This window comes from Acinonyx jubatus, chromosome C1 (assembly GCF_027475565.1).
Source record: "Acinonyx jubatus isolate Ajub_Pintada_27869175 chromosome C1, VMU_Ajub_asm_v1.0, whole genome shotgun sequence".
Lineage (NCBI taxonomy): Eukaryota > Metazoa > Chordata > Mammalia > Carnivora > Felidae > Acinonyx > Acinonyx jubatus.
In genome coordinates this window covers 215,914,312-215,939,925 of record NC_069381.1, presented here as the reverse complement: position 1 = coordinate 215,939,925, position 25,614 = coordinate 215,914,312, and the positions used below count along the sequence as shown (strand labels likewise).

At 57.7% G+C, this 25,614-nt stretch overlaps 1 protein-coding gene across 1 annotated transcript in view; it reads right to left on the bottom strand.

Annotated features, from left to right (window-relative positions):
• Positions 1-840: 840 nt before the first annotated feature.
• The window catches only part of TWIST2 (twist family bHLH transcription factor 2), a 51,900-nt gene continuing 27,126 nt past the window's right edge, over positions 841-25,614 (bottom strand). Inside the window, exon 2 of the mRNA XM_027046204.2 lies at positions 841-3,753. The gene's annotated coding sequence lies outside the window, so the exon portion shown is untranslated. The remainder of the gene's footprint in view (positions 3,754-25,614) is intronic.

Genomic DNA, 25,614 nt, shown 5'->3' with positions numbered 1-25,614 from the left:
GGAAAGAAGAGAACAAGCATGGATGGGCAGAGAGAGAGAGAGAGAGAGAGACAGAGAGAGGCGAGCCCAAGCAGGCTCTGAGACGTCAGCAGAGAACCTGGCACAGGGTTTGAACTCACGAACCATGAGATCACGACCTGAGCTGAGATTAAGAGTCAGACGCTTAACCGACTGAGCCACCCAGGCGCCCCTCTTTGTTCCTGAACATCACTTATCACTTGCTTGTCTCCTCATTTGGTAAAGTCTTCTGTGGGGTGACAGCTCCCTGAGGCCTTCCCTGAGTCCCAGCCTGGCTTGTGTTTTTCACGTGCACCCCCAGAGTCGCAAGATGTCTGTCACGGCCCCTGCGCATGCCCCTGGCCTAGCACCTGCCCGCTGTCTCCGGGACTTACCTGTGATGTGAGAGTCATGTCTTAATAAAGAAACCACCTCATGCCAAAATAATCCAGGTGGCCAGTAGAGTTCCAGGAAGCTCGTGGCAGGGAGCTGTCTCCCCAACGCGTGGCAAGAATCTTGACGCTTCCCTGTCCATGGCCGCTTTCGGTATCCTTGGCAATGACTGCCACTGCTGCCCCGAACTCGGTGCCCCTTCCTCAGCCCTCCATCCCAGGCTGTGTCTCCCCACTGCCCCATCCCTGATGCTCTGCCACGAAGTGTAGGCACTGACAACACCCAGGACTTTCACTCCAGACATTTCTACGTCCCAGACAAGGAAACAGAGGCTCCGTTGCTTTACTCCGCTTGGGTGGGTCACGGAGTCAGGACGGCCTGAGGTTCTCAGGACTCCCAAGTCGGACCCTCCCACCACCCTCAGGCTGGGAAGGAGGGGATCGGGCAGGGTTTCTGATTCTCCTGGGCCACAGTCCAAGGCAGACCGCATGTCGACAAAAGGAGTATTCAAGCGGATGGACCGAGAGCACACGGTCAGTGAATAGAACACGAATGGAGTCAACGTGCTGACCCCAAGCTAAACGCACAAAGTGTAAAGGTGAGTATGTTGGCTGGAAAGAAGTCCGTGGCCACACTGCTCCTCAGTATTAACGATTGTTTCTGGTCAGTAGGGGAGGAGTTAATCCAATGGGCTCTATTCCTTGCGTGAGGCCAGAGCAGTTGGAAGAGGAGTTCTCCGCTCATTTTTAAATGAGACCTGGGGGGCGCCCGGGTGGCTCAGTCGGTTGGGCGTCCGACTTCGGCTCAGGTCATGATCTCACAGTTCGTGAGTTTGAGCCCCGCGTCGGGCTCCCTGCGGACAGAGTGGCGAAGCCTGGAGTCTGCTTCAGATTCTATGTCTCCCCCTCTTTGCCCCTCCCCTGCGTGTGCTCTCTCTCTGCCTCAAAAATACATAAAAACATTAAAAAAATTTTTTTTTAAATAAATGAGACCTGGGAACGTAAATGCTTTATTCAGGGCCTTATGGGGTCCGGGGACACAGCGGTGTGTCCCAGGTCCCAGGATATGACTTCAGTCCTTTCGTGGGGTGCCCTGCCGAGACCCTGAGCTCCGTCCCCGACTCTCCCACGACAGGCAAGGTGTCTTCTCTGGTCTTCCCTCGGCCCTAGCACCCCGCTGTGGTCACACCCGGCCAAGCCCTCTGCCCCGCATCGGAGGCAGCACGAATTTTGCAATTTGGAAGTCAAGAAAGAAACTCTTTGTGGCCACCCCATCTGCACATTTGATGTGATAGCATTTGCTATTGTTTTCCTTTTGAATCTCTTCAACGCAAGGTGCCGGAGTATCTAGTGGCCTCTGCTGGACCCGGCAGGACAGCGAGGGGCAGTTCTGGACTCTCACTGCCAGGGCCCCAGCTGCCCAGCTCTGTCTTCCCGAAACCTCTACAAGGGATATAGTTGTGTGTGTGTGTGTGTGTGTGTGTGTGCACGTGCACGTACACGTGTCCACTCTTGTCTGTGGTCAGTGCTGGGGCTCGTGCTGCAGGGACCAGGCCCCCAGACAGGTGCACAGGACCCCTCTAGTTGGTGCCAGTCCTGGCGGAAGCTGGTGCTGCCTCAGGGTCACTGCAAGGAGCCAGCCAGGTGATGGACGTTGAGGTCTGGCTGGTGTTCTGAGGGTCTGCCCTTCTAGTGGCCCCGGGCAGTGGCAGAAAGGGAGGAAGAAGATTCACAGGCCGCCACAGCCCTGCTCCCGAGAATCCTGTCCAGGCGCTGGGTGGCCTCCGGGTGGCGCCGTGTCCTCAGACAGCTCTGTCCAGCAGACCTCGTATCAGCGTCCCCCCCCCGACACATGCCACTGGTGGTGCAGGGAGGTGACCTGGTGACGTGCGGCTGCCCAGCTGGAAGCCCTTAACCTGGGGCTACCCACACCCGCCCTGGTGCCCCCAGACGTGGCGAAAGGCTCAAAAGGCCAGCACGTGGGGTACGGGGCTCCCCGCCCCTCCCGGCGATGTGTCTCCCGTTACCCCGCCCACCTGGACCGGACCCCAGCCAGACTCGCCTTCTTAGCTGCAGACTGTGGCCCTTCTGGGATTTCTGGGCAAGGGCTCCGAGCTCCCCTGTAGATACAGGTGCTCCTTACTTAACCTCCCCCTGCTGTGTGCACAAGGCTCTGGGGGGCCGGACAGCTGCACGCGGGGCCCAGGGTTAGACGTATTCAGAGCAATCTGGCCCCTTCTGGGAACGTGAAGGAGGGGCATGGGTGTGGGGGTGAGGCTGTGGGGAAGGCTCTGCAGAGCCAGGGGTGGTGGGGGGTAAGGGGGGCTGGCCTCGGCCTCGGAACGGGGATGGACGCAGGATGCACAGTCTCCACGTCACAGGCAGGAGGAGGTCTGGACAGCGGTGCTGTCTAGCCCCGGGGGCTTCGGGGGAGGCCAGACGCACGGAGGGGCCCAGGCCAGCCTCACCCGCTTTCCCAGGCCTGCGTCCATAGCCCTCTGCACCACGTCAGGGATGGCAGCTTCTAGAAAGTTGTACGACTACCCGTGGCACACTGCCTCACACCCTCTCTTGTCCCTTCTAAAGCGAAGCAGTGGTCAACTCTGTGACCTGGTTCACGTTTCTCGGGCCGATTCCTTGCTGCGAAGTACAGAAGAGGAGAGGGAAGGCCGGGCTGCAGGGACATCTTTATTATTCCTGGGAGGGGGCAGGGTACACAGCCACGTTGCAGTCACCGAGCTTGTTAAAAACATCTCAATAAATAAAACAAATAAGCAACATATACACTGAAACAGAAAATATTTTAAAAAATGGTTAGCTGAGCAAATCACGAGAGAGAGAGAGAGAGGCGAGGGGTGAGAAGGAGTCCAGGCTTGCTTGGAACGATCATGCAGAGGCTGGGGTGGGGGGCGGGGGGGGGGGCATGCGAGGTTCTTTGTCTGAGAGCCTTGGTCCAGTTTAAACAGAGTTGTACAGGAATGCATTTCTGTTTTATTAAAAAAATATACATTAAAAAGGCACTTAGAGGGAAATACAAATCCAAAATTTAAATCCTTGTAAATACGTTCCTGAATCTAGAGATTTTCAGAAAGAACAAATCCCCCCTCCCCGCCAAAAAAAAAAACAAAAAAACCCAGAAGGAAAATCCAAACAGTGGCAAGGACGATAATGACCATGTCACCAGCAGGGACCGTCTCGGGGGAGGAGGTGTGCGGCCCGGGGTCCTCTATCCAAGCCGCTGCTGTCCCCGTGTCTGGACGCTGTGCCGGGAGCAGAGCTGGGCCCCTTGAGGTTGCACAGGTGTCAGAAGTGACAGACGTGGAGGTGCCCCGATTCCACTTGGGCCTCGGCCCCGCAGGACAGCCTGGAAGACAAGGGAGAGGGAACGTGAGCCCTCACTGCATGCAGGTGTGCGTGTGTGTGTGTGTGTGTGTGTGTCTGTGATGTGTGTGTGCGGTCCTAGGCCCTCTCATCACGCGTGGATCCCGGCACCCCCCACCGTGATCAGGGCACACAACCGTCCCGTCTCTGAGGGCCCGCAAGCGTGTGTAAGGGTCTGCCGGAGCGTGCGTGTGACGTGCACAGCGTCCTGTTGAAAGAGTGTGTCCAGGGGCCACCCAGAGCACCCCCTCCCAGCCCCCCTGCCTGACCGTGGGACCGGCCGGCGAGGCGCCAGGTCAGGAGCCCAGCCCACAGACGAGGGGCCACGCTCTCCCAGAACCGCCACGGCCTTCCTGTGAGGAAGGTGGGCTCACCCAGGGGGCCTCGTCGCCTGGAACGTGGCGGGGTTAGGACAGAGACCCGATGGAGAGGCAGTGAGAGGGAGTGCGCGCAAGGGACCCAGCGGTGGGGTCCCCAGACCGCGCCCACGAGTCCCGCTCGAGAGGACGTGCTTCCTGGAAAGAAGCTCGGGTGGGGTATGATCTCCAGACTGTAGACAGACGTGGCCGCTGTGAGCCACGGTCACCAGTCACGGTAGTGGGAAGCCCAGGAAGACGGGGGTCCTGCTGCTGGGCACGGGCGTCTGCTCAGGGCCTGTCCGCCTGTTGCAAAGGTGCTGCAGGTGCCAAGGGCGAGGACGACTGGGCCCCACACCTCGCTCCAGGGGGCAGCTCGCGGCTAGGGCCACTTCCAGCCCGTCGCCGGCTGTTCTGGGGCCAAGGGCTGCTGATGGCCTCGTCCCGCAGGACCCCCGTCCCACGGAACGCTTGGCAGCTTGCAACCAATCCCAACCTATGTCATCCTTCCCAGGAGCCCCTGAACTTTGTTAGGGATTCTTTAGACTGCCTGGTGGGCACTCCGGCTCCCCGTGATCTTTACCGCCTACCCCAGGGCCCGGTGCGCACAGCACGCACCTCCTCATCTGGAGAATAAACAAAGAAATACCCAGATCAACTTCATAACCAAAGGAGGCAAGTCCATTCATCAGAGTCGTCTATGTGCTGGGGCCACGTGGTCCTGGGGGCAAAACGATGCTTGAGGCAGGCCTGCCCCTGCCCCCGATGCGCTGTGGCCGGGGGTGGGGTGGGGGGCTGCCGGACCCAAGTGCTGAGACAGAAGGATGAGGTTTGCAATGAGGCCGGCAGGGGCTAGGGGTGGGGAGGAGTCAGGAATGGCTTTACCAAGGAGAAGCCTGAGAGGAGGGTCACTGTAGGAACTTCCCTCCAGGATAAGAAGTCAAGGACAGGCACCCCAGGTCCTGGGACCGTGATGTGTAAGGGTACAAAAACACAGAAGGATTTTTGATCCGGTGATGGGTGACAACTTCCACAGTGTGTTGTGGGTGTGCATGTGAGTGTGAGTGTGTGTCCCTCATACTACTGGGCAGTTGCAAGCAGGAAGCTTCCCCCTCTCACTGCACCCCCAACTCCCTTCCCCCAGATCCCTAGAGAATTCTAGAAAGCCCCGCTGGGCCAAGACAAAGGGCTAAGAAGTTTAAGACACATTTTCCCTGAAAGAAACTCATGTGTGTGACAACATGCACACACACACACACACACACACACACACACACACACACACTTCTTTTCTTTCGAGCCCAGAGCACTCCAAATATGTACGCCTTTCTAAGTGGTCCTGGGCAGAAAGTCAAAGGCTGCTCTCTCTTGGAGAATGTGGTTGTAATTAGATAATTAATAAGGGGGGCAGCTAGAGAAAGGTAAATGGAAGCCTTCCTCAGAGGGAGGAAATAATTACAGCAGTTTTTGATATATGAGCCGCACCAACCCTCCAAGGGGAAATACAGTATCATCCATGAAAAGCCAAAAATGACAGAGGCCGTCCCCCAGTAGTGGTGAGTTTCAGGGCTGCTTTGTGTACCCACGGGGCCCAGGGCTCAGGCAGAAATGAGCAGGTTCATTCGTCTTCTTGACCGAGAGCCTGTGGGCCTGGCCCCCCTGATGTCACCCTGACCCCGGCCATGTCTGCTGACATGGGCAGCGTTCTCAGCAACAAATGTAAAACATGTGGGGCCCAGGACTGCCTCCCGCGTGTAACAGCCACCTGAAACCATATGCGTGTGCCCTGTCTGTAGTTCACTCCCCACATCTGTCTGCCTTGCAGAGATGGGGGGGGGTGGTGACGGGCAGAGCAGCGGGGCAGCGGCTACACTGAGAGGGTGACTTTGCTCCTCTCTGCCACACCAGACCCTTGGGCACGAATATGCAGTAAAGGGTCTTAGTTGACTATTAATTCCAGGACCTAACCCAGGGAGTGAAACACCAATAAAAATTCTCCAAAAGGTGAGGCAGGGGCTTCAGGGGGAAGATTTTATTAAAAGGCCTTCCATCCATCCACCCATGTACCCACCATCCATCCATCCGTCCATCCACCCACCTTTCACATATCTACCCCCCCACCCTTCCTTCCTTCCACCCACCCGCTCATCTATCCACCCACCCACCCATCCATCCATCTATTCACCCACCTACCATCCATCCATCCATCCATCCGTCCATCCACCCACCTTTCACATATCTACCCCCCCACCCTTCCTTCCCTCCACCCACCCGCTCATCTATCCACCCACCCACCCATCCATCCATCTATTCACCCACCTACCATCCATCCATCCGTCCATCCACCCACCTTTCACATATCTACCCCCCCACCCTTCCTTCCTTCCACCCACCCGCTCATCTATCCACCCACCCACCCACCCATCCATCCATCTATCCACCCACCTACCATCCACATATCTACCCCCCACCCTTCCTTCCCTCCACCCACCCACTCATCTATCCACCCACCCATGCATCCATCCATCCGTCTATTCACCCACCTACATTCATCCATCCATCCATCCATCAATCATCCATCCATCATCCATCTTCTTAACACGTATGGAGCTTCTATCATGTGCCAGAAATGCTAGTAGTTATTTAAAAAGCCCAGAAATGAAACAGAGAAATCTAACAGGGGAGAAGAAACCTGTTTGTAAGCAACTAGAACACACAGTAGACAGTGGCAACTTTTTAAAGAAAGTACAAGGCAGACTGTGCAGCCAGAAAGGGAAGGGACAAAGTACCTTGAACTTTGTGGGACACTGCCAACAAAAGGCAGGGTAGGGAATAAGGGTGGAGGGGAAATGGGCACAGATGTGTGATCTCTAATCAGTACAGCACATGCACACGCGCACACACACACACACACACACACACACACACGCTCCTGAGATTTTGCCAGTGGAGATGGGGGGGGGGGGTTGAATGTGACTCTCAGGAAGGCAGGAACTGCGCACAGAAACCCCGGAGCATGGCCACCTTGCAGAGCGTGGAGCAGATGCCCTGAGCCTCACCCAGGCCCTCGTCGCCCCCTTCGGCCTGAAAAGGGGAGGAGTCTGCCTCCCTCAGACCCGACATTGCCCAGCTCACTCGAAGGAGCCACCACCGGCCAGTCTGCACTTGCTGCCACTTGTTGTTTCTCCCCTCCCAGTCACTATGCCAAAAACAAAGACCCCCAGCTCCTGGGCTCCAGAACACCGGGATTGGGGGGACGTGCCCTATGCAGACGGACAGTAATGAACCCAGTGGTGGAGGTGATGGCTGCCACCTCCCTGGAGGGTCTTGCCCATCCCACATGGGCCAGTCCCCCTGCTTGGGCACTCATCGAGCACCGTTGTTCAGCTGGGGCCCGCCGTGCCCTCGCCAAGCCTGGACACAGCCTTCTGACCATTTGAACATGGCTCCCCGGGGTTGGCTGGGGGCATAGAACCCACGTACTAACACCAATCAGACGTGCCATAAATATGAGTGGAAACCATGTGATGCCTCACATCGGGCAACTGGGGACCACGGCGGGGAGATTAGCAAGCCAAGCGCCTCACAAGTGGCCCAGAGCACGAGGATCAAACTTTCCGGACAGTGGAATTTACCATTTGGAGAGAAGCCACAGGGAGTCTGCATGGAGAAAGTAAGGCTGCTCTGCTTTCAGAGAGAAGGAGCAACCAGGAAGTAAGAAAAGGGCTCTTGGAAATAGCAAAATGTCTGGAAGTGGAGTATTTCTCAAGTAATGGAAGCAAACTAGCAAAACAGACCTGATAAAAAACGATCAATAAATCAGAGACTGACTCATGGAGGTCTCCAGCATCTGAGCAAAAGACAAGGAATGTGGAAGGAGGGAGGAGAGGCGGCCACAAAAGAGATATGGGGGAAGACGTCCCCAGGCTCAAGGAAGATTGACGGTCCCAGATTAAAGGGACACAGAGTTCTGGAAAGAAGAGCTGACAACATGGGTAAGCATGCCACATCACAAGGCAAGTTCTGGATTCTGAGTACAGAAAGCCTCCTACAGGCTTCCAGACAGAAAAAGAAACAAAAAAGCACCCAACGAGGGCCACCCGCTGACAGCCAATCCCAGGATGTCCCGTGTTCCTGCAGAAAGGGGTCCATGGACCACATCGGGGAGCAGAAGGAACATGTTGAGGCATATACGGCTCAGAAAATGCACCCCCCCACCTCCAGGAGCCACTTCTGGGCAAATTCTACTTGAAAAGGTCTTTCCACCCAGATGAAGAGTCATTAGGGCTTCTGTCTCCATAAGTACAGCAGCAAATAACGCGACAATCGTCCCACCGCAAAATGAGCAGGCAAATAGGAACTGGGGGAGGAAAGCCTCAGAGGTCAAAGGTAAAGCAGAGGCCACATCTGTGGATCCCCAGCCAGCCCGAGCTCCCACCCGGCCAAGGCCACAGGACCGCACACCAGACAGCCCCATTCATTCATAACCACCACACCCTCCGATTTGTCACTCTGCTTACCAACCTCACTCAAGAAAAGGCAGGAAATCTGAATGTATCAACATTTGTAAGATAAGGTGACCAGGCTACCCAAGATCCGTATCTGCCCTACAAAGAACCCGGGGCCAGATTCTTTTACAAGAGCATTAAATAGAACCTTCTGTGACCAGGTCATTCCCATCTGTATTACTTGAGCTGTTCCAGAATTTAAAGACGAGGAAACACTTCCCATTTTGTTTATTTTTATTATTTACTTTTCCAAAGGTTATTTTTTAGAGCAGTTTTAGGTGCACGGCAGAATCGTGGCGCAGGTAGAGAGGGAGTCCGTGTGCCCCCTTCCCCCCCTTCCCCTGCCCCATGCGCGGCCTCCTCCATAAAATGCCAACGCGACACAACTCGGGCCCCCGTCCAAACGGCATCAGAACCAAAGGCCAGGTCATGCCACCCGTGCCTCTGAATAAGACATCAGCAAGCCAAGTCCCGTTATGTAGGTGAAGAACCCCTTCCACATAACCAAGCAGGGTTTACTCCAGGAATGCTGGCCGGTTAACACTCGGAAGCCCGGCACAAGACGGGGCCGTGAATGAGTAGCTCAGCAGACACGGAGACCTGTAGTCAAAATGTCATGAGCATTCTGGAAGCTCCCGGTAAGACAGGAACCAGGAACACGGCCTTGAGCCAGATCCCAGCGCCGCGATCCATGGGCAGTCCAGCCTTAGGAAAGCGGCCTCGCCTCTCTGGGCTTCACCCCCTCCCGCCGAGGGTCACGCCAGGCCTGCCCCCTCGGTGCTACGGGGGTCCAAGGAGCCACAGCAGACAAAAGGCCTGGGGCCTCGCCTGGCTCGTGCCCGACTCTCTTGTCACCTTGAGAGGTCAGGATGCTGCTTCTTCCCCAGCTGGGTCTCCACGGTCTAGACCAACACCTGGCACGAAGTAAATGCTCAGTAAACCCCTGTCCAAAGAGGCCACGGTGAAGAGACCGCACAGCCCCCCCGTGCACGGCTTGTGCAGGTGCAAAGTGCCGGGTCCACTAGAATCACTCTCACGCCTTCAAGTTCCTGCTGCTCCGACGGTGGCTGATGGCCAGTGGCACCTGCATCAAACCAGAGCTCGTGAGGAATTCGGGGGCAGGCCTGGCCCTGAACCCGGGAGTCCACCTCTGCACCCTGGCACGTCCCCCGTCCCCAGCTCGTCTGAGACGCTTCTCGAGAATCGGGAACGGGAGAGCATGCTCAGTCCGCGTCGTTCAGTCCCCGGTCAGCAAGGTCAGCCGCAGCCTGGACACGCCGCGACTTGCCAGAGACACGGCAGGTTAGAGACGAGGCTGGGCATCCTGATGCCCCTGGGGGGGGGGCCGTCCCCCCTGCAGGCAGCCAGGCCCCGAGGCTGTGCCCGCCGGCTGCAGTTCTGCCCCACGCGCAGGCGGGCGGGCGCGACACAAAGCGGACACGGCTGGGCAGCCGGCCTAGGCCTCCCGCCATCGGTCACCCTAGGGGTGCCAGTGACAGGCCCTGGAGGCTCTGAGAAGGTCACACTGCCCAGCTCACGGGGAGCTCCTTCCTTCCTGGTGAGGGCTCTGAAGACAGCCTTGGCTCTGGGTGTAGGCTGGCTCTGCCCCGCCCCCCGGCCCGCCAGCCCGGCCGGCCTGGGCCGTTGCCAGTGAGCGGCCCGCCACAACGCTCGCTCTCCCGGAGCCGCCTTGCCCCAGGGGCTATCTCTGCGACTTGTCCAGAGACAGAGGAATAAAACAATTTGCCTTCAGAGGAGACGGTGTGCAACCTCCTTCCAGGTCGGATGTGCGGGCAGCCCCAGTCAGGCCGCAGGCAGGACCGTCCCCGGCAGGCAAGCGGCCAACCCCTGCCAGCCTCACCTGGCTGACGAGAAGGGCGGAGACCCAGCTGCCCTTGCTGGGTGCTGGGTGGGGTGAGGGCAGCACGCGGGGGCCCCCAGGGGGGCAAAGGGGGGCTCAGGCCCCCTCCCCTGCCTGCCAACCCCTGTGCACCTGTCCTGGAGGGGCAGAAGGTTAGAGGCAAACGACAGAACACGCCCCCGCCCCCCGCCAGCGAGTGCGGAAGGATCCATGTCTAAGTGACAGGGCAGGAATCACCGCTGGTCCTCTGGGGGGCTCGGACTCTATCGCCTACGACTGGGTTTCCTAAGGGGTGTCACAGGACACAGGGAACACTCTGTGGGATGCTGGTGGAGGCAGGAGAAGACAGACAAAGGCTAACCGTCGTCACTGAGACAAATGCAAGTCAAGAAGCCATCGGACTTGTAAGATTTTTACCAGGCTCCTCTGGCTGCCCGCCCGTGCCCCGGCCACCCCACTCTCCCAGCCGCGTCCCCCCGCCCCCAGCGTCCCTGCCCCGTACAGGGGGGCCTGTGTCCCATCCCTGGGTCCAGCAGTGGTTCTGACAGGCAGGACGCTCTGGTCCCTCTCTGCTGGTCCTGGGGCCCTTTTTCTAGGAGTTAAACAGAGGCCACGGCTACGGGGTTCTCCTAGGCCATGGCGCTCTCCAACGCAGGCCAGAGTCCAGATCCAGGAGCTTCTGTGCTGGGCAGGGCCTGACCCATTCCCCTCTGGACGGTCTGCTTTCCCAGGAATGGGTGGGTGGGCAGGTGGGGTGCCCTTTGGCACCCACAAGGCTCCCAGGACACCGACGGGCTGCTAGGCTTCTGCCGCCGGGGCCGAGAAGTGGCCGAGGCACTGCGTTCGGTGCGGCCCTGGCGGGACCTCCCGGATTCCCGGGACCGGTGGCCCTGTGCGTCCAGGTGGCAGTGAGACCGCTGGGAAGGCTGCCGGGAGGCCGGCGCGGGCGGGTGTCCCTGTGTCCCCTGCCTCTCTGCTTCCGCGGCAGGCCCCACGCTTCCAGACGCCAGGGCCTACGCTCAGGGCCTGGAGCCTGGGGCCTGGGGGCAGGCAGGTGAGAAGACACTGTGCCCCTTTCCCCTCAGCTCTGGGACTCGGGAGTCTGACCCCCGGCCTGCCTTGTGCCTGAGAAAGAGGAACCCCGTCTACGGTGACTATATTTATGATGCGGGGGCTCATCTTCCACGGCTCCCCACCGTCCACGATTCCCACTGTCCACAGCTCCCTGGTGGCTGGCGGCCGAACTGTTGGCCTTGCTCCTTCAGGGGAGCGAGAGGCTCCCGCCAACTTGGAAGCAGGGCTGTCTCTTGGTCCCTGTGTCTCTCTCCTTGGGGCTTGGCTTCGGGGATTCAGGCCGACTGTGTCTGGAGTGGCCTGCCTGCCAAGGGGCTGGCCTGAGAGCGACCTGGGGGAAAAGGCAAGTTTGCCTCCGCTCGCAGATGTCTCCTCTGCGAGGTGCCTCCCAGGCTCTGGGCCCCGGAGGGACGCGGCCCCCGGCTCTCCTGGCCAGCACTCTCGGATCCGAGGGGGCTGGCGCAGGAGGCCCAGTGTTCACCCTCAGGATTTACCCCGTCCGCCTTCCTCTGAGCAAGGCCTCCCCACTCGTCCTCCATGAGTCACGGGACACTGCAGAGGGAAGCCCCAAGCTCAGAGGTGGTGAGGGACAGCAGGCCTGAGTCACTAGGTGACAGGAGGGTGCGGCCTCCTCCCGGGACACGGGGCCCCCAAACCCAGGAACTACCCGGAGCGGCGAACCGTGATTTCTACAGATGGCACCAAACTTGCCGACAAATAAAACCCATCGGCCAAAGAAGGCGGTGTTAAGAAAATCACCCTGTAGGGCCCTATTTCAGGCGCAGGAAGTGCCTGTCGCGATGACCCATCCAGGGACGTCACCCCAGAGACGAGATGGGGTTCGTGGCGGGGGAGGGGACTTGCGCCAAGCCACCGGGCAGGTGCAGTGTCATCACCAGAACTCGGGTCAGCGAAGGCCCGAGGCCTGAGGCAGGAATCCCCATCCCACGGCCCTCCGTCCCACAACACCGGTCACGTGGGTCCAGACCCGCGAACGCTGACTTAGTAAATGTCTTTGCACACTTGACAAAGGAGTGTGTGAGGACACACCCCTCCCCGTGACAGCAGCGGCGGCTCAAGAGGAAATTCACCGAAGGTCCGCCGATGTCAGGCCCTCTGCTGGCCGACCGGCTAAGGCTGAGGACAGCTCGGTCCCTGTCCTAAGCCAGTTCACTTGGGGACAGACGGCAGAACACGTTCTGATTACAAGTATGTGCTAAACGTTCTAACAAAGGCACAATAAAAGCATGTGGGATCTACAACTATTTTGCTACAAACGTAAATGGTTAGAGCAAAATATAGTAAGAGTTAGAGTAAAGGTATGAAAAGGCGCATAATAAAGGCACAGAGAAGCAACAATTAAACCTCTGGTCAGGTGGGTGGGCTAGCTAAGGGGGCTTGGGGGGCAACGGTGAGCCGTGACTCTGGGGAGGGGCCCGGGGTGGGCAACGGGGGTCCGTGAGAAGCGCAGGGGGCACTGACATGACCGGGCCGGCTTTGCAGGGGTAACTGTGGGGTGGGCCTCGAGGACCGAGGCTCAAGGAGGTGAGACCCCCCCCACCCACCCACCCACAGCGGGCTTCGGGCGGGGCATGTGTGTGAAGCCACAGGAGGGGTGGCGACCCGGAACCGAAGAGGGAAGAGGAGGGAAGGAGCCTTGGGGGGAGCCAGCAAGAGCAGAGCAGGTGGCAGTGAGCTGGAGGTGGGGTTCACTCAGCAGGATGCCACCTCGGACCCTAGAAGGGACTTCACACGCACTCTGGGTGAGGCCGTCGTCCCCCTGCCCTTTGAAGGGAAAGGGAACGGCTGCTTGCCTTCATCTGGATTCGAACCCAAACCCTGGGCTCTGTGCTTCCTGTCCTCGACAGACCTGGATGCCGGAGAGGGGGCGGGCAGGTGAGGCCGCAAGAGGCCACGTGTGGCGCCCCCTGCTGGAGGGAGGAGAACGGGGCGGGGGTGGGCGGTCCCCACACCAGGCAGGCAGGGGTCACCAGGCCCAGCAGAGCTCCCACTGGTGCTGCGGGTCAGGGGGCAGGGAGGGCTCCGAAGGACGGTCTTGAGGACCTCCGTGAACGGAGGCGGCCCGCACCAAGCCACGCTGGCCGCACGGCGAAGGAACCAAGACCTGGGAATTGAACCCAGAGCCCCGGGCTCTGGGTGCCACCTCTCCTCAGTGCGAGAGAACGTCTCTCAGGCTATTTCCTTGAGCAGTGGGCAACGGGGGTGTGCAGCCACTCCCGGCAGTGAGTCGGCTCCGCCCACGCGCACCCCCTGGCAAGGGCCACCAGCATTCACTTCCCAAGATCAATCTCAGAAAAAGACGCAATTTTCAAAATGCGAAACCGCTGACAGAAATAAATCTATTTTCTAGACCTATTTTCTTGGACACTCTTTTTAAAAATACTTTGTATTTATTTTTGAGAGAGAGGCAGAGACAGAGCATGAGCTGGGGAGGGGCTGAGAGAGAGAGGAGACACAGAATCCGAAGCAGGCTCCAGGCTCCGAGCTGTCAGAAGAGAGCCCGACGCGGGGCTTGAACTCACGAACCGCGAGATCGTGACCTGAGCCGAAGTCGGCCGCTTAACCCACTGAGCCACCCAGGCGCCCCTGAATACTCCTCTTTTTTTATTAATGACCCAGAGAAAACATGCTACTTTAGAAATCTCATGCACACACTCGTGCATGTTTGGAAGAATGCTAAGTCCCTACTTGGTAATGGGAAGAGCCCTACTATGCTCCAGTCATCAGCCCTCACAGCTCTGGGCTCCCTGGTTTCAGCAGACGCTGCAGGTGTGGGATGCGTCTTGAAATGCCAACAGCACACGGGGTCTGGTGCGAAGTATGCGTTTCCAGGCGCCGTGGACACCCCAGTTTTCAGGAGCACGAACGTGGCCTTGGCTCACACCCCCCCTGAGCAACAGGCACAGAACCTGTTGTTCCCCAAGCGCTGGACTCAGTTACTTTCAGCCTATGTCACATCCTCAACCTCCAGCACCACGCGAATAAAACTGGCCTCTGCGTGGAAACACATCATATTTAGAAACCAACGAGCACACACTCAAGCGTCGAAGACTCTGTCCAGTGCAGCTGAAGTCAGCGCATCTACAGACGCAGGCGGGGTGGCACGGGCCACGGGGCTGCGGGGGGTGCGTGCTGAGGCCGCAGGAGGACCGGCCATCCTGGAGGTGGCCTCACGGCAGCTCGCTGGAGCCAAGGCTCTGGGGTCTCGAGGGAGGGGGCGCGTGGCTGCCGCGGGACGGTTCCACGAGCGAGACAGAACGCGCCCGGGTTAGCAGCCAACGAGAGCTGAGACCGGATAAACCGTCCAACTTCACGGACACACGGAAGAAGAAAGGATAAACGGTCCACAAACAGACCTCAGTGTCCCATCGCAGCTGCACGACCTCTCTCACACGCGTCCCATACGTTTCCCGTGCTCAGTGGCTGCGAATTCAGACGGACATCTTGCAAGCGCTCAGGTCTCTCTAGGGACAGACTGGAGACGGAGAGAGGCAGCGGGGACCCAAGAACGGCAGGGTTTGCTGGACCGGCCATTCCGCCTGGAAAACGCACACACCCTTGACCCCCTTGACCCCCCGGCTCCCAGGGTGACGGTACCATCAGCCAGCGGAGCGTGACCCCTGGCCTCTGAACTTCCACTTTTTGTTATCTCGGGGCCTCCGCGCCCTTTGCACGACCTCGCCTCCTTCTTGCGGAGTGAAGGGGTCCCTCTCCAGTATCCACCTCTCTCTCACCCTGCAGCGGACCTCACACCTGGGAGCCCGCATGTTGCAGGGACAGCAGACAGGGAGACAGAGTCCAGGCCGAGATCCCGGTGGCGCAGAGAAGAGGGTACGGCCCCGACGTGAACCCTGCAAGCCCCGAGTTAGGTCCGGGAAGATGCCCACGTCGGTGCCCCGGCTCAGCACCAGCCAGGACCTCCAGGGCCCGTGGGGGGACACAGAGATGCTGCGCTGTTGGCTAAGAAGGGGCCCCAGCCCTGTGGACACAGTCAGGGTCGCCCTGCCCATCTTGAAGCACTTGACCTTGGCATCGCCCCTGGAAGCTGTGTTTGGTATTCTCTCCCGAAAACGACGTCCGTCAGACTCCCTCAGACAAAGAGCTGTGATTCCCAACGTTTTATTTCTGAGACTTAACGCTTCTAATTTCACGGTCCGCCAGTCCATGGGCTTCCCTTGTCTGCGTGGGATCCTGAAGGATCTGGGAGTATGGGTGGATGTGCACAGACCCGTATCGGCCCACAGGGAAGAAACACTGTCCCCTTCCGTGGTGGGTGGGTGTCGTAGGGTCTGAAAAGGAGTCACATGTCCTGGTGCTGATCCGACACGGACGGGGCCAGGGCAAGAGATACAGGAACATGGTCTGTATCACTCAAGTTTTTCAACATTCACTATCCCTGGGTTGAAATTTCCCATACTCAAATCTACGGACTTTTTTTTTTTTTTCAAAATAATTTTCAATAAGAAAAAAATGAGAAATGACTGTGCATGCACATTTCTGAAAAAAAATTGGGGCGCCTGGGGGGGCTCAGTCGGTTGATCGTCTGACTTTGACTCAGATCATGACCTCGTGGTTCATGAGTTCGAGCCCCGCATCGGGCTCTGTGCTGACAGCTCGGAGCCTGGATCCTGCTTCGGATTCTGTCTCGCTCTCTCTTTCTCTGCTCCTCACCCGCTCGTGCTCTGTCTGTCTCTCTCTCTCTCTCAAAAGAAATAAAAACATTTTTAAAAATAGTGAAAAAAATCCTAAGGGAGACACCATTTCCTTGATTGTGCGGTGCACAGAACGGGTTCCTTCAATTTGACAGGTTTCGTGAGATCCCTGGCTGGCTCCTGACCCCTCCCCCATGGGGACTGTGGGAGCAAAGCGTCTGAAAACAAACAAAAGCATTCCCGGGATGTCACGATGAGGGAGCCCTGACTTTTGCCTGGCTCTCGAGGTTTCCCGTCCCGCTGCAGCGGCTGTGACCCAGACCAGATGTTGCCACGTCCCGCAAAGACCCGTGACCAGCGTCTGTGAGTGCACAGCCTGGCCGTGCCTCCCTTCCAATTGGTGTCTCACCTATAAAGCGGGCTGGGTCCGCCTGCGCCCCAGGTGAGTGGCCAGCGGGCGCGTGGCAGGTGCTCGCGGAGTGTTAAGAGATCCACACGGAGGGCACTCAGGTGCGCGGCGGTTACAAATGAGGGTGGAGGGGTGTGAGGGACAAGATCCTACTCTGTGTCACATACACTGACTTCATCTGGGTTTGGGGTGTCTGGACGCTGCAGGCAAATAAATCAGGCAGCCTGATTTATGGCACAAATATAGACAGAAATTTCTTTGAAATGATAGAAAAGATATCTATCGTGCGCAGTGTGGCTGGCTCTGCTTAGACTCGGGAAACAGGGATGGACAGAGCACAGCTGGTTGGCATTGACTTTAGGGCTCTGATGTTTAGATATATTCGCTATTTGTGCAACTGGTTCACTTCTAGAGTAGGTGTGTGTGTGTGTGTCACAGTATCACATACCGTACGTACGCACATACACGCTCCAGACACACATCACATATGCACACGCCGCATATAAACACATGCACACCCCCGCCATTCTTCCCTAAGGGTCACCTTCGTCCCAAGTTTGCTCCAGTCCTTACTGGTGTCCCCGTGTGGGGGCGGAGGTCATACACCCATGCTGTTTCAAACTGGTCCGTCGCACAGGAGCCGGTGTGTGCTCAGGGTGTGGAATGATGCTTCCGCCACACCTGGCTGGTCCTGCCGCCTGGCTTCTGTTTGCCCCCACGACCCTCTGCTGAATACGGCACCTTCAGGATGGCCAGGATTTGGGAGCGGACGGATAAGGAGCCTCTCTGCACCCTGGACCTGCCATAGCGCCAGGAAGCAGGTAGCCAGGAGGTACCCAAGGAAGGCACTGGAGTCCCTCTTCTTAAAAGAACATTTTTCTTTTTTTTTAATTTTGTTAATGTTTATTTATATTTGAGAGAGAGAGAGAGAGACAGGGAGAGACAGAGAGACAGAGTATGAGTTGGGGAAGAGGCAGAGAAAGAGGGAGACACAGAATCTGAAGCAGGCTCCAGGCCCTGAGCTGTCAGCACAGAGCCCGACGTGGGGCTCGAACCCACAAACCGTGAGATCATGACCTGACGGGAAGTCAGCCGCTCAACCGACTGAGCCAACCAGTGCCCCAATTAAAAGAACGTTTTTCATCACCCACGTGTCAAAGAACACTTCTGGTGTCTTCCTTTCTGGAAGCATCATTAGCCTGAGCAGTCACTGGGGGGGGCTCACAGGTGCACAGGTGCCCGTATAGCTGTGTATGTTCCCAAATTTCCCTGTGTCTTTTTTCATGGATTGCAACAATATTCCCGAGTTTGGAAGCCAGAAGCGACCGCTTATATTTGAAAGACAACAGAGCAACCCCCTGGCAATTATTCTCAGAGCTGAGTAGCTACGTGTCCAGATACTTGCTGGGGTATTTTTCGGCTAAATCCAGGCCTGCTGTTTAAGTGCAGACCCCCCTTCCACATTGTTCATGCATTTAACTACCATTTGAATTCCAGCTTAACATCCCATAATAACGTCTTTTGCCAAGAAAGACCCCCAGTGTCAATGGCAGTGTTTACAAGGGGATTGGGACTTCCACTTTCAATCCTAAATCCAGAAACCCACTTTCCCTTCTAGACCCTCTTTAATGGAGTTTGGTCAATAAATAGGTGTGATGCAGATGTCCTGCCGAGTCTTGAAGAATTCAGGGTGAATCCACTTTAAAATAAAGTGCACGGGAAGAAAAGTCAGTAGACACAAGGAAGTCCCAACAAAACCCAAAACGGAGGCAAGGGCCTCGAAGACAAGCCAATAATACACCTTGAGCCAAAGATCAGAAGTCAGATAATGCTTAGGGGCAGTGCAAAACGATGAAACATTTTTAACATTGACTATAAGTTATTTCAAGGAAATCTGGTGTACCGAGACCCACGTTTAGTAAACAAATAAATGACGCCATGGTTACACCCTTTGTAAAGTTTTATGATTTATAAAAAGCTTCAGGGAAAAGTGCCTTTAGAAACCGGGCTTCTCTAAAAATGAACGTGGAGCGACTCACTTTAGATAATTTTTCTAAGCACACATCCATTTTACAGAGCAGGGCATACCTGTCTAGGGCCCTGCGGCAACACAAGGGAGACCCATGAGCGACGCCAGATCATCTGCCCTCTTTTCTCAGGGTGTTTCCATCAGGGCAAGCGAGGCTTTGCTGCGACGACAGACAGACCCCCACAACTCACTGGGGTAACACGGTGGTCATTTACGTCTTGTCCATTCTTGCTTGTTCGGGTCAGCGGGGGCTCCTCTCCACACAGCCTCCCAGGACCCAAGTTGGCAGGGTCTCTGCCATCTTGTAGATGCGTTGTTTGGGACACACGCCTTCTGGCCCCTTGGGGCAGCAGCAGGGAGACTGGAGTGGCACACTGGTTCTTCCACACTTCGGCCTGGAAATGCTATTGTCCCTTGCTCCCAAAGCTCATTGGCTGGAACTAGTCACATGGTCTTGCCCAGCTGCAGGGGTCCTGAGGAGCATGAGGGAGATAGCCACTGAGTCCGCCTCAAAGGCCAAAGCAAGGTTTTTTAATAAAGGCTTGTCCAAAACACAAAATAATTTCCCTCGAGAAGCTGTCTGATAATTTAATTTCACTAATCTCTACCAAATGTTGGGATCAGAATTCTGAAAATTCACAGGTAGCAGAAATAATGGCTGGGGACGTAGGGTAGGGAGAGGGTGCAGAGAGCAAGATGCTAAATCAACCAGTGAAAGGACTTAACTTTTAAAAAAAGTACTCATTAAGATCAACAGAAGGGCACAACACCGAGATGAGTACGGTGATATGCATTCGACCTGAAGTTGGTGCCAGTGGGGTCCTAGTCGCTAGCCTCGGTCCTTGTTTGGTTGGGGAGAGGTGGGGCACTGAGGGAAGGTGGGTTATTACTGGAAAGTGCCTCCTCACTCTCCTCCCCCTCCTCTGAGTGATGGGCCACCTGGTCCTCAGGACCGCGGCACAGTGTCCTTGGCGTGAAAATTCCACTGGGACCCGTGACTCCGGGAGGCCCGCCATGGTGCAGTGAGCTGCCATGTTGCGTCTAATGGCACTAGACTTCCAGAGAGGCTCCCGTGCTGCCCTTGGAAGAAAGCTCCAAGGTGCCTCAGTGGACTGGCCTTTCACGGAGTCTTCTTGGCATCTGTACCCAGGATTGCTGGGCATTGTTCAAGCACATTCTTGGATGTGGTGAATCCATCTACTCCAAGTTCCGTCTTCCAGGGCTGCCTGGACACGACATTTCTCTCTCTCTTTCCCGGTTCTCTTTCGGAAACTACACTTCCACCACGATAGGAAGGTTTGGCAACGGGAGGTCACTCAGAGCCTCCCTCGTGGAGCAGCTTCTCTTGCTGCTGGGAATCCGTGCTGAAGACAGAGCTCCCGCTGACCCAACACACAACCCCTCCACTGCCGCACGCCTCCCTGCCTTCCCTCTGGACCTGCTCACCCCGTTCAGCTCATAAGCATCATACAGTCACACACCAAGATGGCGGCCAAGAGCACCGCACACATGCAACAACCTAGGGGCTCCAGGAAGCATTCTAGAGGATTGCTTTCCCAAATGTTGAGCAAGGTGAACTCAGGGCTGGATGAGGGATTGGAGCAAGGTGAACTCAGGGCTGGATGATGGGGTTGCCATGTACACTGGGCTCATCTTTGCTGCACCGGTGACCCTACGGCACCCTCTGGGGAGAAATCTGAGTTCTTCCGCGCACCTTGTGCTGTGGACCAAAGAAGCAGAAATGGAAATGTTTCAGTGAACCAAAAGGATGTGGACAGAAACCGTTTTCCTTCCAGTATAGTCTAGCTTGAGTTTTAGGTATTAATTGTGGAGTCAAAGACATAATTGACACTAAGCAAAGCTGTGACCTTGGATATTTACAGGGGTGCAGGGGCTAATGTTTCACTAGCAGCTGGGGACTCAGACCCCAGAAGAGGGTCTTGGCAGGCGTAAAACATGGGCGCCTTTCTGTTGCTCTTTAGAACACATTTCACGTCTTAGTGGGAAACTCATTAGCGATATGATTGCGAGCTAAGATTACCAGCATACTCTAAGAATGTAAAAACCACCTTGGCTGCCTTTCCAAAATGATCCTAACATATTCCAAAAGGCCCTTCATCCCCCCAGGGTGGTGCAGAGCCGTTACGAGGAGGTTTTGCAGGATTCCTGGAGATCTCGAGGGGGAATTCTCGGCCTTACTCCCAATTCTCAGACAGAACCTCACCTGCTTGACAGATACCAACCCCCAGGCCCCGGGCAGGGAGGGTGCCCAGACCTCCGCACGCTCCGCGGGGCTGCGGGCTGGTGCGGCAGACAGAACACCAGACAGCCGTGACAGGCAGAGTCACAAACAGAACACTCTCCCCAGGTCAACTGTGTACAACAAACCCCCGAGAGGCCAGTTTTTCATTGTCCACCTCTTCGCCGGGACCCAATAAAACTGGGCGTACCAGGGCCTCGGCGGGGTGCCGCGTGGGCCCTGGGAGGGAGAAGGTCGGGAGGAGCAGGGGACCCTCCAGCCCCACAGCACGCCCTGAGATGGCCCGAGCGCTACAGGGGACCCCGAGAGGGAGGTGGCGGCCCCAGGGTGTCCCGGCCCCCGTGCCGTCTGCACTGTTTGGGACAGACCTGAGAACTGACGGGCCAGGAGGCTGGGGAGGCTCCCTTGGGCTGGACTGGCCCCAACCTGCTCCCAGCTTCTCCAGGAAACATGTCTTCATGTGTGTCCTTCACTGCCATGTCTCCTCCCACAGAGAGAAAGCTCAGTCGATGAAACCCTGGCCTCCCCCTGCCTCCTCCCCTGCCCCAGGGAAGCTGGAGAAGTGGCCAATGACTGATTTGGGAAGAGAAAACAGAGTGCATTCAGCGCAGGGTCTGGAACCCTCCGCCAGGAGCTGGAGCTGGCTGCAGGGACCAGGCGTTCCCCGTGCACCCTTCCAGCAGGTTCCCCACCCGGCGGACCACAAGGGGGGCCCACCTGGGTCCAGCTCCGCCGGCACCGCGGGGGAGTCGGCCTGCATCTGTGAGAAAGGTGATACTGCACCGGCCTTGTCTGTCTCCAGTCTCCATGCCCGGGTCGGGGGAAGGGCACTGCTCATCCCACCCCTGCCCTGCTGGGGGGCACGTGCGAGGGAACCACACCCCTCCAGCCCGGTAAGTAACCAGCCCGAGGCCCAGGATGCTCCTGGCACTCACACCTGGGCACCCGTGGTGTGGCCAGCAGGGAGTGGGGTCCACCGTGCACCAGCTGGGGCTTGCGAGACTTCCAGCTGTAGAACTTGCCATGGGGCATGAGGCTGATTCAGGAGGAAGCTTCCATCAGGCCAGGCTGAGCCCACCTGCCTCCCCTCTGCCACCTGCTGTCTGAGTGACCTTGGGCACATCTCTCCACGCTGGTCCTCACTTCTCCCAGGTAGAAATGGGGGGGGGAGGTGCCTGGCTCAGGGGTCTTCATGGTCCCGGGGGCCTCATGACTTTCTAGAAACTCAAGGAGACTGGAGGGCTCCCTCACACGTTCTGTCCAGGGGCACAGATGGCATCTGATATACGTGTTCCAGAAAACGGGGTGAAGGCGTACCGTCCGTTGTTGGCCCACATGCTTAGCTCTGAAGGTCCTCACGGTCCTTCTTGGGGAGGGGCCTGGTGTTAGCAGAAGGATTTCTGAACAGAAGAGGAGGCTGGGAGGGAATTCAGAGACACCAGGCCGGTCCCAGGTGTCCTCCCGCCCCGCCCAGGGCTGGGGGACAGAGGGGCTGCGACCAGACCCACCGCTCTTGCCCCCGGCTTCGTGGACTGACCTTCCCCGGCCACGTAATACAAACGTGTGGCAGGTGCTCCAGGAGAGAAAGCCACAGTCATGTACATCATGCAGCTGGGAACCAGCGAAAACACAGCCCCGTCAGGTTTTCGTTCCCCAGGGCCACCTCCCTCTCCACAAGGCAGAGCCGCTGTCCTTTCTGAACGCCCCGGAGGCTGGGGTCCACCTTCCTCAACGCCTCCACGCACTCAGGGTGCCTCCCTGGCCAGGCTTCTAGAAAACTCTGCTGCTCACACACTGTCTTCCCTGCTCTGTTTTCAAATTCCCATTCCCTCCCTCCTATTGGAACGAAAGGGCCATGTGGTCGAGGAGGGCCGGGCCATCCCGCCTCCGTCACTTCCCTGCTGTCTCCTGCCCCTCCCCCTCCACCGTGCTCCCCCCTCGTCTGCCCTGTTTAATGTCAAGAGAGCCCGCCCAGCTCCTCAGGAACAGCAGCTGCAGAAGCGAGCATGAGTGAATTTCACATCAGCAGAGTTTTCCCAGTGAGTAATGTGGTGAAGCCATTGTCTACACTCGCATGGGTCCTGCTGGCCCGGCCTGTGCTCTCGGGACAGTGAGAAGAGCAGGCCAGGAGAGGCGGCTCCCGTGGGCAGGAAACGTCCTCTGCCCCATCCTCACAAGCAGGCAGGGTCCAGTGACCGCCACGGTGCTCCTCCGAGGTCCTTGAAGCGCGACAGGCAGAAAGTGAAGGTCCCAAGTCCCTCCAGGGCCACACTGACCACAGGCTGCCTGGCCCTGTCTGAACACCCTCAGGCTCACCGTCTCAGGATGGGGAGACGTTTGCGCTCGGGGCAGCTCTGTCCGGCAGACATCGGCTCAAGCCTTCCCCGGCTCTCTGCCCCCAGGGCCACGGTGGACAGGCCACCCCCAGCACCCGGCCAGCTGCACACCAGGGCAAGAGGTCAGGCACCGGGAAAGCCGTGGGGCCCAGACGCTGGTCATCCCAGAGCCCGCTCTCCCCTGAGCCCTGCCCATCGGGAACCGGGTCTGCCCGGCCCTCAGCTGCCCTGGGCGGCCAGGACTGCCCGGGTCTCTGCAGCGCTCAGAGAACACCCTTCTCCTCTGTAAAAAGCAGCTTTTTGTTCGGCCAACACTCAGAAGTGGGTTATCACGGGGGTTTGGCTGCCGGAGGGCCCCCTCGCCAGGGCAATCTGAGTCGCACACAGCTCTGCCCCGCAAGAGGCTTTCCTCCCAAACCCAAGTGTTTTCACAGCCCATTAACCCTGGTGGCGAGGCCAAGGCAGCGCGGAAGCTCTGTGGTGGCCGCTGCCTCGGACGGCCAATCACCGCAGAGGCGAAGAGGCTCTGAGATCATAATAACATGAGTCAACGCGAACCCAAATTAAATTCACACATGCTTCGCGAGCGCGGTCTGTTTTGCAAGGCAGGGCACACCGGCACGGCCAAGGACGCACGGCCAAGGACGCACGGCTCCTGCATCTGTCGGGGCCGCGGCGCAGCGGGGAGAGCAGCGCTGGTGTATTTCCCAGCCGCCAGGTTGTCGACTGCCTGTGCGGTCCTGACCCCCCGAGCACGGCACTGTGTGTGCGCGTGCAAGAGTGTGCGAGGGGTGCGCGTGCAAGAGTGTGTGAGGGCAAGGGCGTGCGTGGTGTGTGCATGTGTGAGACACAGATGGACCCAACGACAGAAAGAGATGCCGTGTGGCCCAATGGCTCCCACGGTTGGGAGAGCCCAGGCGGGAGGTAGGGGGGGCTTCCTGGGGTGCAGCGCTCTCTGGCGCTTCCTGACACAGATGTTCACAGATGCAGACCATGGACTGGGGCGACGCACAAGCCTGGGCTGCTGAATGGAACTGAGCCAGGACAGGGATGTGAGCTCACAGCCAGGAAGGCAGGCTGGCCAGTCCAGGGGCAGCCCCGGCACAGGTGAAGCAGGCCTGGGAGGGGGCCCTCGAGGAGGGAGGTGAGTGAGCAGGGGGGCCGAGAGGAGCACAAAGGGGACCCTCACTCTGCTCTCTGTGACCCCCCCGTTAGCCAGGGCTCACTGAAAGAGGCAACACCAGAGATCACTGCTCTGGACACAAGTGCCCCTGACATTTAGTAATAAAATCTCCTTGGGGCTCCCGGGTGGCTCAGTCAGTTAAGCGTCCGACTTCAGCTCAGGTCATGATCTCGTGGTTCGGGAGTTGGAGCCCCGCGTCGGGCTCTGTGCTGATGGCTCAGAGCTTGGAGCCTGCTTTGGATTTTGTGTCTCCCTTTCTCTCTGCCCCTCCCCTGCTCGCACGCTGCTCTCTCTTTCTCAAAAATAAACATTAATAAAAAATTTAAAAAATAAATAATGCCCCCATTCCTTCCTTAACACGCCATAGCTTGCCACCTGGTCCCTGGTTCTGGGGGTGAGAATCAAGGGGGAGGGATTTTCAGCACATGCCTCCCAATGGGGAAGAGGCAGCAGGGAAGAGAGCAGAAAACCCCACGAGTAATTCTAAGGCACAGCCTTCCCTAGAAAGCAGCAGAGCTCATGTGTGTGTGTGTGTGTGTGCGTGGACCCTATGATGCGTCCCCTAAAGCGAGCCAGTTTTGAGAGTGAAGGGGGCAGTTCACAAGCAGACTCAGACACGGGAATTAACCAGGACAGTCCTAGGAAGATGGACAGGGGCGGTCACATTGATGGGGCGCTCTTCACCCCCACTCAGTCCAGTGGAGCCCCGATGATGATCTCTTCATCACTGAGCCCCCATCTCTCCAAGATGCCCGGGCTGGGGTAAGACAAGGGCAGAGACCCCCACCCCCACCCCGAGGGGGCACAGGCTCAGCGGGGAGAGAGCCTGGAAGCCGTGTGTCCAGGCTCCCTGCCTCCCTGTGCCTCCCGGAGTCCGTCTCTGCATGAAGCGCTCACTGGACTAGATGTCGTATGATCAGAATTCTCGTTAAATTACGGTCTCACTTTTCATTACTTGGGCGTCAGCTTTTCTATACGATTACATGCCCTCCGTTGGTATGTTTAATGGGCGAATTCTTGCCGCGGCCTCCAACATTAACATTTAACAAAACGTTAAAGAGAAAAAAGTCAGCTCTTGGAGGTGGCCGGCAGTAACGAGAGCAGGTCGCATGTCCAGCTGGCGGCCCGGCGGCCACTCGACTCGGCTCCTGGGCC